This window comes from Monodelphis domestica, chromosome 1 (genome assembly GCF_027887165.1).
Source record: "Monodelphis domestica isolate mMonDom1 chromosome 1, mMonDom1.pri, whole genome shotgun sequence".
NCBI classification, from domain to species: Eukaryota; Metazoa; Chordata; class Mammalia; order Didelphimorphia; family Didelphidae; genus Monodelphis; species Monodelphis domestica.
The window spans coordinates 624,194,755-624,207,896 of NC_077227.1; the positions used below are offsets into that span (position 1 = coordinate 624,194,755).

Below are 13,142 nucleotides of genomic sequence, written 5' to 3' on the forward strand. Positions count from 1 at the left end.
AACTGATGGTGAGATGAGGCTATCAATTATTATCACTCTTAGCTACAAAGACTGGGTAGCTCCTCAAGATTCCTAGAGATGGGCCAAAAGTTCCCGGTCATCTAAGACTTCCTAAACAGTTGGACCTTGCCTAATGAGAGGCAGGAGGGAGGTTATGTAGGTGGCCAGGGTTCCTCTGAGGAAATATTGGCAGATGCCAGTGTGCATGGGGTATCTATTCTAGGGCTGGCATTTGTCTTGCATAGACTTACTGTGCCATGATAATTTTTCAGAACAAGATCTGTCTCTCCTTCAAGACAGTTCATTCTAATATGACCCGGGCATTCAGGACAGTAGCAATGAGGTATGTTATTTTCTAGACCATAAGGGCACAACTTAGAATGAGAAAGGTGTTGGTATTTTTTTTACCCTAGATGCCATTTATTACTTTGTATAGGAGGGGCTGGAGAGGGCTGGATAGGTAAGAAAATATGGTTGGTCTCTTGGAGCATTTGGGCTGTCTATGCATACAGTGGTGGTGACAAAGATGTTACTCTCTCTGCAGGCATCAGTCCATGATGGTCACCTCGTAACCCTCCATAAAGGTTTGTAGCACTTTGATGGGGTCCATCTCTGTGACAATGACTTGGGCACCAAAGCTCCAAAGAACCTGAGCACAGCCTTTGCCCACATCACCTTAGCCTGCTACCATGTTTGATGCCATCAATGAGGGGCTCACGGTAGCCATTCAAGTTGTCAGATTCGCTCTTGGTAACAGAATCATTCGCTTTCAGAATTCCATTAGTCTTCATCTTGCATCTTGTGATGTCTGTGGTGGTCTCCTCTGAGATGCCTTAGATGCTCTTCAGAAACTCAGGGTATTTGGTGTGAAGGAGGTTGGTGAGGTCCCCACCAGCATCCAGGATCATATTGAATGGCTGCCTATCCTTGAAATAGAGGATCTGCTCAGTGCACCAGAGATATTCTTTATATGTTTCTCCATTCCAAGCAAAAACAGGAATGCCCATTTGGGGCAATGGCAGCTGCTGCAAGGTCCTGAGAAGAGAAAATATTGCAATTCCACCAGTGTCTTAATGAGGACAGCTGTTTTCAGTCATGTGGAGCCAGCCAGCAATCTGGGCGCCATCAGTGGCTTGGAGTCTCAGTACATGATAGGAAATATATTTTAATAAGACCTTTTTGAATAGAAGTAATTGATGATGATGCTGTAGAATGAATGTTAGTTTTGACCTTTAGGTCCTGTTTCTTCGTATCAGTTTAGATCAATTAGTATGGTAGCAATATGTTGACCTGCAAATAGATTTATTAGGGGATAAGTTCAATGTATGATGTGAGTAAAATACCTTAATATGTTTGAGAAGTTAGTAATATGGTTTATTGAGTTTATAAATTTATTAGTAAAAGTATTGAGTTTTGTTCCAATTGGAAGGCCTAACATGGTGCTGATAATTTGGTTATGGTGGATATAGTTATGGTAATTGATGATATAGGTGGGATGTTGATTGTTAAGAAAAATCCTGCAAAAATGCTTCCTTTGGCCAGTCCTATAATAGGATTGATTAGGTTTGGATTATTTTCATTGATTATTGAGATGGGTATGAAGGGTAGGTTACCTAGAAGAACGTAATAGAGAATTTGTAAACTACAGATGGCGGTAAGGGAGGTAGCAATTAGTGTTATTATTAGGGCTCCTGAATTTGTGTATGATGTATTTATGGCTTCAAGGATTGAGCCTTTTGAGTAAAAGTCAGCTAGGAATGGAGTGTCTCTTAGTACTAAGCAGATGATGTAATAGGTAGTGTATTAAATAAACCACCCATTTTTTGAATATCTTGTTTGTCATTCTCTCAAAGTTTCATCAGGCTGGGCAATTCATTCTCTGCTATGTTCCTAGGGAGCCAGGCTGATGTCAGTGTCTTGGTAGGGCAGTTTGTCAGACATATTGTGGCCTCCTCTGGAATTATCTAATGACTCAGTAAAGGGTACCAAGTGGTGACTTCACAGATAGGGATGATGAGGCCACAGGAAGGCTGAAGTGGGAGGTGGGAGGGGGAGGTAAAATAGTGGGAGGAGGGGATAGTATTATGATAGCCACTGGGGGCAGCAAATTCGGCTTAGTGTTCTAAGCTATGTGGGGACTTAAGGGTCCTGGGATATTTTAGCCATTTGATGTACCTCAGCTCAGCTAGAAATAATCTTCATCCCTATGACTTGGATGCTAGTGAACTTAAATGGATGAGATTGGGAAAATGTAATTCAAGTGATCACTACATATACTAGTGTGTGCAAGAGTCTCTGGGGAAGAAATGGAGGTGCCCTCAGTAAATAAAAGGGTAAGAAGAGTAATTTGAGGGTATAATTTCAAAAACAACAGTTAGAATCCCAAGGCAAACTGTTCAGTCTCACATTAAAGTAAGTCTATCCTCTAATCACTCATTATGAAGTGGCAAGAGTTGAACGGTCCTATGAAGACCTACAATATATAAAAACAACAGCAAAAAAGATCACATTCAGCATAGGGGTTTGGAATGCTAAAATAAGAAATCAAAAGGTAATTAGAATAACAGGCAAGTTTGGGTTTGGAGTAAAAAATGAAGCCTGGCATTAGACTCATTTAGTTTTGCCAGGATAACTCACTGGTCATAGAGACCACTTTTCCAACAACACAAAAGGCAGCTCTACTCATGGACATCATCAAATGGTCAATATTGAAATCAGATTAGAGAAGCTTTGTGTAGTCAGCTAAAACAGGACCTGGTCTCAGCTATGGCTTAGATCATGGGCATCTTATGGCAAAATTCAAATGTAAACTGAATAAAGTTAGGGAAAATCATCAGACCATATGTGTATGACCTAAATAACATCCCTTATGAATATGAATATTAAATAAAAGTGATGAATAGATTTAAGGGATTAGATCTGGTAGACAGAATGCCTGAAGAACTCTGGTGAGAGGTTCGCAATATTGTACAGGAGGCTCTAACAAATATTCCAAAGAAAAAGAAGAGAAAAGAAAGTAAAATGGTTATCTGATGAGGCTTTACAAATAGTTGAAGAAAGAAGGAAAGCGAAAGGGAAAGATATACCCAACTGAATGCAGAAATCCAAGGAATAGCAAGAAGAGATAAGAATGCTATATTAAATATGTAGTAAAGGAAATAGAAGAAAATAACAGAATGGGAAAAACAAGAAATTTCTTCAAGAAAATTTGAGAAATCAAGGGAATGTTTCATGCAAAAATGGACATATTTTAAGAAAAGACAAAAATGGCAGGGACTGAACAGAAGCAGACAAGATTAAGAAGAGCTGGTGAGAATATACAGAATATACAGAGGAATCATATAATAAAAATCTTATTCTCAGCTTTGTGATAAGTACCAGATTTCTTTGTAAAAGAAATATAGTCATATATATGCCAGAAAAGAATAAAGCATAGAAGAACTGTCAACCAATATTATTAATGAATAATGATTCAAACATTTTAATAAAATCCAGTTAAACAGAATATAGTGATTCATTCAAGGAATCAAATTAATCATGACCAAACTGAATACAGAGTAAGAATACAAGGATAGCTCAACATTAGGAAAACAATTATTATAATTAATCATGTTAAAATAAAAACATCCAAAGCTACATGATTACCACAATAGATACTGAAAAAATCTTTGACAAATTACAATACTTACTTATGATTTTAAAAAAATCTTTACAAAGTATTAGCATAGAGGGAGTCAATTTCATTAAAAAGTATCTAAAATCAAAACTAAAAATCATATTCCATAAAAATATATTACAACTTTTCTCAACAAATACAGGTACAAACTAAAGACTTCTACTCTCCTCACTATTATTTTATATATTTATGTAAATGCTATCAATACAATAAGACAAAATAAAGAAATTAAAGGCATTTAGATAAACAAAGAAGAGGTAAAACTATCCTTATTTGCTGATGACAGGATCATTTATCTAGAAATTCCCATGGAATGAGGAAATCTATTACTCAAAAACTGCACACAAAATAAACCCTCAAAAATCAATATAATTTCTATATAATAAAAACAAAACCCAAATAAAACAATAGAAATCCTATTCCTAATAATGACAAAATGCATAAAAATATCTGTGGATTGATTTAACAAACCACAAAAAATACTTAAATTTGATTACAAAAGTCACAATAAAGAAATAAAGGAGCAGAGCCAAGATGGTGGAATAGAAGCATGGAAAGCTCAAACCAGTATAATAATCCTCTCCAACCAACCTTAAAATAATGCTTCAAAATGAATATTTGGGTGAAAGAACCAGCAAGGAGACCGAGTAAAACAACTTTCCTACAGAGAACAACCTGAAAGGTAGATAGAGAGCACCTGGGGCACTGGGGTGAGAAGGGAGCATAACTCATAGAAGACCACACAAAGCTGTACCAGCAAGCCAACAGCAATCCCTCCCCACCCCACATCTTTTATTTCAGGATCTGAACCTAGGTCCAAGCCAATGTTGAGACCCTAAAAATCTGAGCTAATAGCAGTGCAACCCCATGCATACCCCTTAAAGTTCTAAACCCCAGGCCAAGGCTGCTATTAGGCTCTAAACCCAAGGGCAGGGCTGTCTGTGGCATGCCTGGCTGCTGCAAGCCCAGGGAGAGACTCTGAGCCCCTACCCAAACCCAAACCAAGATCCTACACCCCAGCACAAGGCAGTCAGCAAGGTGCCTAGCTTATGCAAGCCTAAAGAAGAGCCCTCTTCTAACCCTGCAGTGAGGTCCTGAGTCTTAGCAATCTTAGAATCTTAGGAAATCTACCCAGTATGCCTGGTCTTTGCAAGAGAAGAGCAAGGCCCAGAACTCCTACCCAAGCTCAAGGCAAAGGTACAAGCTCCAAGACTAAGCAGCCCATAGTGTGCCTGATCTGATCAAGCCCAGAGTAAGACCAAAAGACCCTCCCCAAGCCTGAGACTAGATCCTGAGCCCCAGAAGATGGTAGCTCACAGTGCACTGAGCTCTTCAAGTCATCAGCAATGCCAGGAGGTGATTGAATCAGCAGTGGGAGGTGACTCCTAGACCATGGGTCATCATATCACCTTGGAAGAAATGAAACTTGCAGAATTCAGAAATGGAGCTAAGGGTAGCAACAAGAAAAAACATAAAGTTTAGGAGAGTGCTCCCATTCCTTAAGAACAGAGCCCATTTTTAAGCTAAATGTGAAAAATCAAGAAAAAAAAGCTAAGAAAATGAGCAAACATTAAAAAAAACCTAACTAACTAATTAATTAACTAACTAACTAACTATCTATATCTATATTTATATCTATATTATGGAGACAAAGAAGAACAAGGCACACAAACAGTAAGGGGAAGTAAAAGCAAAGCAAATACACATAAAACTTCAAAAAATATGAATTGATCTAAGGCTCTGGAAGATCTTAAAAAGGATTTTTTAAATTAATCAAGAGCAGCAGTGGAAAAATGGGAAAGAGAAATGAAAGCAATGCAAAGCATATTTGACAAAAAGGAAAAAGAGGCACAAAAATCCAATGAAGAAAATAGTTTTTTTTTTAAAGCAGAATTGACCAAATGGAAAAAAGAGGTTCAAAAGCTTTATGAAAGAAAATTATTTCTTAAAAATTAGAATTGGACAACTAGAAGTTAATGATTTCATGAAACATCAAGAAACAATAAAACAAAATCAAAAGCATGAAAACAAAACAAAATGTGAAATATCTCTGAAAAAAAAACTGAACTGAAAAATAGATACTCGAGAGACTAGTTAAAAATTATGGGACTACCTGACAGTTGTAATTTTTAAAAAAAGCCAAGATATCATAACATAAGAAATGATCTAACAAACTGCCCTAATATTCTTGAATAAGAGAGTAAAATAGAAATTGAAGGAATCCACAGATCATCTCTGGAAATAAAATCCCCAAATGACAACATAGAAATATTAGAGCTAAATTTACAAGCCAGAATTACCTATCCAGAAAAACTGAGTAAATTCTTTGATGGAAAATAAATGGTCATTTAACAAAATAGGAGATTTCTAAGCATACCTGATGAAAAAAAAAACAGAACTAAACAGAAATTTTGATATTCAAACACAAGATCTGAGAGATGTCTTGGTAAATAAATAAATAAGAAAGAGAAATTTTTAAAGATTCAACAAGGTCAAACTGTTTGTATTCTTATATGGAAAGATATTTGTAATTCTTAAAATTTTCATCAGTATTAAAATAATTAGCAGGTGTATACATAGATAGAGGGTGTGGGAGTAAGCAGATTAGGATGACATACAAAAATATCAAAGGGTGAAAAAGTGTATTGCACTAAGAAAGGGAGAGGTGGAATGGGGGTAAATTATCACACCTAAAGAGGCCTGAAAAATTATTACAGTGGAGGGGAGGATAAGGGTGATGGCTGGGAATGCTTAGCCTTACTTTCATTGTAATTGGCTCAGAGAGGGAATAATAATCATACTCATTCAGGTTAGAATCCTACTTTACCCCATAGAAAAATAGGAAAGGAATAAGATAAGGGGGTAATAGAAGGAAGGTAGAAGTAGGAGGTGGTAATTAAAAGAAAAATACTTGTGAGGAAAGAAAAAAGAGAAAGGGCAAGATCCAAAAGGGAAAATAATATGGAAGAGAATACACAAATGGTAATCATAACTGTGAATATGAATGGGATGAACTCACCCACAAAATGGATGCAAATAGCAGAGTGGATTAAACACCAAAATTCTATGATATGCTGTTTACAAGAAACACATTTGAGGCAGGGAGATATACATGCAGAGTAAAGGTAAGGGGCTAGAGCACAATTTATTGTGTACCATCTTAAGTAAAATAAGCAGTAGCAGTAATCATGATTTCAAGCCGAGCAAAAGCAAAAATTGATATAATTAAAAGAGATAAGGAAGGAAATTGCATCTTGACAAAAGATCCTATAAATAATAAAATAATATCAATACTAACCTAAATAATCTAATGCTAAAAAAAGGTGGATCAAAGGACAAATTATGAAAATAATCAATAATTTCATAAAGGAGAATGACAATGAGGTGACAATATATAAAAATTTATGGGGTAAAGCCAAAGCAACAGGGCAAAATTTATATTTTAAATGCTTACATCAATAAAATAGAGAAAAAGCAGATCAACAAATTGTACATGCAACTAAAAAACTAGAAGAACAAATTAGATTTAAAAAAGGAAAGAAGAAAATCAAATAATCAGCATCAAAAAATGAAAAGGGTAATCATCAGGAGCTATTTTGCCACATTACATGTCAATAAATCTGATAATTAAAGTGAAATTGATGAATATTTACAAAAAATATTAATTTGTGTAGGTAAACAAGAGAGGAAATAGAATACCTAAATAATCCCATCTCAGAAAAATAAAATGAAACCATCAATTCACTCACTAAGAAAAAATCCCAGGTTCAGATAGATTATCAAGTGAATCTTATCAGACATTTAAAGAACACTTAATCTCAATACTATATGAACTATTTGGGGAAATGGTCAGAGAAGGAACACTACCTAATTCTTTTTTATGACACAAATATGATACTATTACCTAAGCCAGGAAGAGCAAAAGGAGAGAAAGGAAATTACAGGACCATTTCATTAATGAATATAAATGCAAAATTTTAAATAAAATACTAGCAAGGAGACTACAGCAATATGTTATAAGGATCATTCACTATGACCAGGAGGGACTTATACCAGGAATGCAGAGATTTAATATTAAGAAAACTAACAGCATAATTGACCACATGAATAAGCAAACTAACAGAAACCACATGATTATCTCAATAGATGCAGAAAAAGCCCTTGACAAAAAACAACATCCATTGCTATTAAAAACAGTAGAAAGCATGGGAATAAATGGGTCATTTCTTAAAATAATAAGAGTATCTGCCTAAAACCATCAGTAAGTATCATCTGCTATAGGGATAAGTTAGAAGATTCCAAATAAGATCAAAGGTAAGCAAGGATGCCTCTTATCACCACTATTATTTAATATTATACTAGAAATGCTAGCTTTAACAATAAGAAAAGAAAAAGAAACTAAAAAATTAAAGTAGGACATGAAGAAACTAAACTATCACTCTTTCCAGATGATATGATGGTATACATAGAGAATCCTAGAGAATCAACTAAAAACTAGTTGAAATAATTAATAACTTTAGCAAAGTTGCAGGATACAAAATAAACCCACATAAATCATTAGTATTTCTACATATTACCAACAAAGTTCATAAGCAAGAGATAGAAAGAAAAATTCCATTTAAAATAACTCTAGGCAATATAAAATACTTGGGAATCTACTTACATAGACAAACAAAGGAATTATATGAATGCTATTACAAAATACTTTTCATGCAAATAAAGTCAGATTTAAATAATTGGAAAAACATTAATTGCTCATGGGTAGGCCAATCCAATGCAATAAAATGACAATTCTAACTAAATTAATTTACTTATTTAGTGCCATATGAATCGAACTACCAAATAATTTTTTATAGAACTAGAAAAAATAATAAAATTCATCTGAAAGAAAAAGATGAAGAATGTCAAGGAGATTAATGAAAAAAAATGTTAAAGAAGGTGGCCTACCAGAACTGTACTATAAAGAAATAATCATCAAAACAATACTGGCTAAGAAATAAGATGATAGATCAGTAGAGAAGATTAGATACACAATATACAGAGATAAATGACCTTCAAAACCTAGTGTTTAATAAACCCAAAGACTCCAGATTTTGGGAAAAAAATCACTATGTAACAAAAACTGCTGAGAAAACGGAAAAAATGTATAGCATAAACTAGGTAGAGACCAATATCTCACATCCTATGTCCAGAAAAGGTTAAAATAGGTATATAATTTCTATATAAAGAGTGATACAATGAGTAAATTAGTGGAACTTAGAATAGCTCACCTGTCAGATCTATGAAGGAGGGATGAATATGACAAAACAAAAAAGTAGATAGCATTATAAGATATAAAAGGAATAATTTTCATTATATTAAGCTAAAACGTTTTGTACAATCAAAACTTTTGTAACAAAGGGAAAGAAGTAGCTAAGAAAAAAATTTTATAACAAATTTCTCTGATAAAGGTCTAATTTATCAAGTCTATAGAAAACTAAGTTAAATTTATAAGAACACAAACCATTCTGCAACTGACCAATGGTCAAAGATTATGAATAAGCAATTTTTAGATGAAGAAGTCAAAGCTATGGATGATAACATGAAAAAAAATTCTAAATCACTCTTATTTAGAGAAATGCAAATTAAATCAACTTAGGTATACTACCTCACAACTTTCAGACTGGCCAATATGGCAGTAAAGGAAAATGATAAATTTTGAAGGGATGTGACAAAACTACGACGTTAATGCATTTCTGGTGGAATTGTGGATGACTCCAACCATTCCGGTGGGAAAATTGGACTATATACCTAAAGGGCCAAAACATTGATCTTGTAATCACACTTCTGAGTCTGTATCCCAAAAGAGATAATAAAAAGTGAAAAGGACTTGCTTGTGTAAAAATTTATTGCAGCTTTTCTTGGGGTGGCAAAGAATTGGAAATTGAGGGTATGTCCATCATTTGGGGAATGGCTAAACAAATCATGGCATGTATTGGTTATGGAATATTATTGTGCTATAAGAAATGATCAGCAGGATGATTTCAGAAAAAGCCTGAAAGATCTACCTAAACTAATTGAGAGTGAAAAAAAATAGAACCAGGAGAAAATTGTACACAGTAATAGCAATATTATACAATGATCAATTGTGAAAACTTGACTTTTCTCAGCAATGCAATGATCCTGGACAATTCTGAAGGGCTTATGACAGGGAAAGCTATCCCTCCAACTCCAGAGGAAAAAACTGTTAGAGTAGGAATGCAGATCAATGCATACTCTATCTTTCACATCAGTTTATTTATGGTTTTATTTGGGGGTTTTGGTTTTGTATGAATATGTTCTTACAACAATGACCAATATGGAAGTGTGTTTTACATGATAATACACATATGGTTCACATCAAATAACTTACCATCTCTGAGTGGGGGGGAAGGAAGTAGGGAGGGAGATGGATTGAATCTTAAAATTTTGGAAAATGTATGTTAAAAACTATTATTCCATGTAATTGGGAAAAGGACATATCTTTGAATTAAAAAAGAGAAATTAAGAATGGCTTAGTGTCAGTGCATGAACATGGGAAAGAGGCGGGAGGTCACCAGCGTATTGCACTACACATATTTTTAGACTTTTTTAATTTACAGAGCAGTTATTCTAATTTATTTCCTTCTCTTTTTCTTTTTTATATCTTTAACAAAAATATTATTTCTTATATGGAATGGCTCTCTGGTAAGTGGAAGAGGAAGGATATAGGGGAAATTATGGTAATGTAAAAGATAACAATAAAAAGTTTTGTTAAACAGACTTCCAGTCAAGATGGCAGCTTAGAGAAAGCTAAAGTTCAGAGCTCCAGAAACCCTTCCTTACCGATCTCAAACTGAATGCTCCTAGGGCACCAAAATTCAAAACAAACAACAGAATAGACCCCTGGAACACTCCTCCTGGACCTGGATCAAAAGGTACAGTCCCCCAAAAGTCAGAACCCGAGATCACTTGGATCTAAGGGGCAGGCAAAAGGAAGGTCCCAGGACCCATCCCCCCCAACCCAGAGTGCTGAATCCGAGACAGCAGCAGGAACCTCAGGGCAAGCAAAAGGGCCTTGGGAGCCGGCTATTCTGAAGGCCACATCCTGAAAACAACCTGACCCAGTCTCAGGTGCACCCAGACAGCAAGGAAACAGAGAGAGACAGGAGGAGCCTGTAGCCCCCTGACCAGATCCTTCCATCTGAGTCTCACCGAAGGTCCCTGCCTCAGGGCATACTCAGTCTGAGGTTAAACCTATCAGCAGCCCTCAGAGCTCCAAGAAGCCACAGGCCCTCCCCCTCAGAGATCAGGCTCCTCTGGCCAGCAAAGGCATTGAAATACATCTGAGAGTGTCAAGCCAGGCGCAGAGCATAGAAGTAAGGCAACAGAGAAGCATCGGGAGGGAACTAAGGAGGGTAGTGACACCGAAATACCAAAACACCAGCAATTCTGGGCTTCCTGGGGAAGACAGACAATTTGCCTGGGGCTAAAGCCACTGAACACCAGACAGATAACAGAAGAGCCAGCTCCCCTCACCCAGATAGAGATGGCAAACAGCACAGAAGCAAAAAAGCCTCAAAACAACAAGAAAAACAAGAAGGGGGCAACTTTGGACACATTTTATGAAGCAAAAATACAAAATACAGAGGAGATAAAAGAGGAAACACAAGCAAATGCACCGAAACCATCTAAAGGAAATGGAAACTCTCCACAAACTTTTGAAGAATTTGAATTGAAAATGATCAAAAAGACGGAAGCCTTCTGGCAGGAAAAGTGGAATTAATGCAAAAGAATTTCATGCAACTACAAAACCGGTTTGACCAAACTAAAAAGGAAAACCAGGCTTTAAAGGTCAGAATTAGGCAACTGGAAGACAATGAGTAGGTAAAAGAGCAAGAATCAATAAAGCAAAGCCAAAAGATCAAGAAACTAGAAGAGAACATAAAATATCTCACTGACAAGGTGACAGACTTGGAAAATAGAGGAAGAAGAGATAATTTAAGAATAATTGGACTACCAGAAAATCCAGAAATAAAGAGCAAACTTGACATCGTAATACAAGATACAATCAAAGAAAATTGCCCAGAGATTCTAGAACAAGGGGGCAATACAGCCACTGAAAGAGCTCACAGAAAACCCTCTACACTAAATCCCCAAAAGACAACTCCCAGGAATGTAATTGCAAAATTCCAAAGCTTTCAAGCAAAAGAAAAAATCCTACAAGAAGCCAGAAAAAGACAATTTAGATATAAAGGAATGCCAATCAGGGTCACACAGGACCTTGCAAGTTCCACTCTGAATGATCGTAAGGCATGGAACTTGATTTTCAGAAAGGCAAGAGAGCTGGGTCTTCACCCAAGAATCAGCTATCCAGCAAAACTGACTATATACTTCCAAGGGAAAGTATGGGCATTCAACAAAATAGAAGATTTCCAAGTTTTTGCAAAGAAAAGACCAGAGCTCTGTGGAAAGTTTGATATAGAAAAACAAAGAGCATGGAATACCTGAAAAGGTAAATATGATTGAAAGGGAAAAGAAGAAAATTGTTATCTTTTCATTTATTCAAACTCTCTTCTATAAGGACTACAATCTATATATATTAATATATGGAAAATGTAATGTATAAACAGGGGGAAAAGAAAAATCAAATAGAATAATCTTTCTCACACAAAGATTCACATGGGAAGGGGAGGGGAAGAAAACTCCTATAAGAAGGAGAGGAAGAGAGTTTTTACTTAAACCTTACTCTCAGGGAAATCAACTCTGAGAGGGAAAAACATTCAGATACATTGGGATCTTGAATTCTATCTTACCCAACAAGGGAAGGGAGAAGGGAAAATCAAGGGGGGGAGGGGTGCGGGAAAACAAAAGGGGAGGGAAGGAGAAGGGGGAGGGGGAGAGAACAAAAAGGGAGGGGCTAGAAAGGGAAACATCAAGGGAGGGGACAAGGGGGACTGATTTAAAGTAAATCACTGGATTAAAAGGTTAGAGCTAAAGAAGAAAGGTTAGAATTAGGGAAGGATATCAAAATGCCAGAGAATTCACAAGTCACAATCATAACTTTGAATGTGAATGGGATGAACTCACCCATAAAACGTAGATGAATCACAGAATGGGTTAGAATTCAAAACCCTACCATATGTTGTCTTCAAGAAACACACATGAGGTGGGTAGACACCCACAAGGTCAGAATTAAAGGATGGAGTAAGACCTTCTGGGCCTCAATTGATAGAAAGAAGGCAGGAGTTGCAATCATGATATCTGATAAAGCCAAAGCAAAAATAGACTTGATTAAAAGGGATAGGGAAGGTAATTATATTTTGTTAAAAGAGACTTTAGATAATGAGGAAATATCACTAATCAACATGTATGCACCAAATAATATAGCACCCAAATTTCTAATGGAGAAACTAGGAGAATTGAAGGAAGAAATAGACAGTAAAACAATATTAGTGGGAGATTTGAA

General features: G+C 35.9%; 1 pseudogene; it reads right to left on the reverse strand.

Annotated features, from left to right (window-relative positions):
• Positions 1 to 423: 423 nt before the first annotated feature.
• LOC100616756 (adenosylhomocysteinase-like) overlaps positions 424 to 13,142 on the reverse strand; it is a 37,118-nt pseudogene continuing 24,399 nt past the window's right edge.